The 2,658-nt window shown below is 54.0% G+C and overlaps 1 long non-coding RNA gene across 1 annotated transcript; it reads left to right on the forward strand.

Moving 5' to 3' along the window:
* The first annotated feature begins 519 nt into the window (after positions 1-519).
* Positions 520-2,397, forward strand: LOC122233776. Its single transcript, XR_006211501.1, has 3 exons — positions 520-601; positions 1,753-1,914; positions 1,993-2,397. It is a non-coding gene; the product is annotated as an uncharacterized LOC122233776 (long non-coding RNA).
* Positions 2,398-2,658: the final 261 nt, after the last annotated feature.

The raw sequence follows: 2,658 nt of genomic DNA on the forward strand, positions 1-2,658 counted from the left end.
CGCCCAAATTTCCAGGTACCTTCTCCCGCAATGGGACTGAGTAGTTCCAGAGGCAGAACCTTCCCTACTTATTGCCACCAGTGTTCCCCACCCATTAAGGAGCGTCCCCTGATGAACCCTCTCAGCCTTTAGGCGGGGTTAGGTGCCCCTGCCCTGCTCTCATAGTGCCGTGTGTACATGTTCAATACAGCCTTTATGCAGTCCAATATCACCCTATATTTGCATTTTTTCTCCCCCACTATACTGAGCTCCTTGAGGGCAGAGACTAATTTATTTCTGAATTCTCAGAGACTTGCCACAGTCCCTGCACACAGAAGGTGATAGACAAATATTGACTGACTGAATGAATGCATGCATGAATGAATGAATGAATGAAGACTAACTCAGCTCAGGGCAAGAGTTCAGGTCCTGCTCAGAGCCCTGCCTGTTTACTGGGAAGGTCAACCTCCAGTGTGGGTTCCTGGTGACACCTAGCAACAGTTGCCATGACAACTGAAAGCACCATTTTCCCAGGGCAATCCTCCCCCCATCCCTGGACTCTCCCCACCTGGCTAGGCAGAGGAAGGAGGCAGCCTTCCTGCTTCAGAAGGCAGGGAGCGGGGTAGGCTTCCTGAAACAGTTGATCATATGGCCTGGGGTGGAGGTCATATGGAGATGGAGAAAGCTCGATTTGTGTTGTCAGATGTGCTTGGGAGCTCTAGGCAAAAGGAGGGACAGGCTGGGCCAACTTGCAGTGGGATCCCAGGGACAGTGAGAGGGAAAGCTTAGCACAGGGTCTCTATGTCCTCAGGAAGCTAGGAGGAGAGGCTGTCCCTGGGGGGTGGGGGGTGGGGAGGGTGGGAGACAGCTGGCCTGTGGGCTCCATCCACAGCACAGACTGTGCAGTGGGATGTTCTGCCTCCCAGGCCCACCCCCTCAAGGTGCTCCCCAAGGATCCATGCCAGGCCCAGGCTCCCTTCCTGGGGCAGCTCCTGGACACACGTCCGCCCCTCCAGTTCCTAACAGACCCCTTGATAAATCACCACGCTTGTGTTTACAGTTCAGTGTCAGTAAGACCCCAGAGAGGAGAAGCTGTGCCTGTTTGAATCATTACTACATCCTCAGTGCCTCGCATGGTGCCGGCACGTAGATGCACAATGGGGTGTATCCATGAATCGAAAGCTGTTCTGAGACAAGAAGAAGGCACTCCTGAGACTGGGAGGCCGGGAAGAAAAGCCACCAAGGGCCTCTTCTGTGCCCATCACGGCATAAATGGACATCTTTATCGGAGAAGAGGAACCCAGGGCTCCCAGAGGGCAAGTGGCTTGCAAGGTCATACGGATAAAGTGGTAGACTCAGGATTTGAAGAGGCCTCTGGCCCCAGGGCTGTATGTGTTGCTCTGCCCGTACCAGAGCCACTGGAGCAGAGATGATGCCTCCACGCCTCCCTGCCCTGGCTTCCTCGTCCCATTCCAGCCCCCACACACTCTCCAGGCAGGGAACACCTGAGCCTGTGGCTTACTCCCATGTATCAGAAAACCTCCAGGTGAGAGGGGCTCTTTCTGCCTCTACCCTGTCACCCAGGCACCCTGCCAGTGCCTGGCCCTGACGGATAAGAGGTACTGAGTACATTACTGCCAGAGAGACCCCAGGCAGGTTCAAAGCAGAGGAAACGTCGGTCCCTCCAGCTACAAGACCTTGGCACAGCCACCACCCCAGAGAGGGGAGTCAACTTCATAAAGGTATTCTGTCCTTCTCTTTCTCCTCCCCTAGAGCTGATCTTGGTTCATTCCTGGCACCCTACAGCAGCTTGACGGAATCGTGAAAGTAATTCCCATGATGCCATTTTGCCTACCTCATCAGGCAGAAAGTTTCTGGACTTTGGATTCAATTTTAGCCTCCACTGCTCAGAGCCGGAGCCCCTGGATATGCTAGGTAACTTCCCTGAGCAGAATGCAGGGCAGTGGGTACAGCAAAGAAGGACGCCTTATAAATATGGGCTTCGTTTTGCAGGCTTCATCTGGCTTCCTGTCTCAGCCTAAAAGCACCCAGTTGCTGGCTCAGTCCTGCTGTGCTCCAAGCACGAAATGTGGCTCAAGGGGCAGGGGTTAAATGGCATCCAGCACAGAGTTCCAGAAAACCTGCTATGGACTGAATGTGTCCCCCCCCCCAAAATTTATATCTGATGGTATTTGGAGCGAGAGGAAGTAACCAGTAATGGGGGCAGAGCCTTCATATGGGACCAGTGCCCTTATAAGAAGAGACCCTCTCTCTCTAGCCATGTGAGGACACAGCAAGAAAGTGGCCATCAAGGAGGCAGGAGGTGGGTGCTCCCCAGACAGTGAATCTGCAGACACCTTGGTCTTGGGTTTCCCACCCTCCGGGACTTTGAGAAATCAATGTTTGTTGTTTAAGCCACCCCAGTCTCTGGTATTTGTTAGCGCGGCCTGAGCTGACGACACCCCCCCCCCCCCGCTCCGCCCCCTGCCGATCTGGTCCACACCTTGAGGCCCAATTCTGAAAACAAGGCCTTTGAGCCTCAGCGTCCTTATCTCTGAAATGGGATAATAACACCTCTTCCTGCTTGATGCAAAACTTCAAGGGGGCATGCCACGGACAATCCTTGGCACAGAGTAGGTACTGGCTGTTACCAGTGCCCTTATTGCCATGTCTTTCCAC

Source organism: Panthera tigris, chromosome E1 (genome assembly GCF_018350195.1).
Source record: "Panthera tigris isolate Pti1 chromosome E1, P.tigris_Pti1_mat1.1, whole genome shotgun sequence".
Lineage (NCBI taxonomy): Eukaryota > Metazoa > Chordata > Mammalia > Carnivora > Felidae > Panthera > Panthera tigris.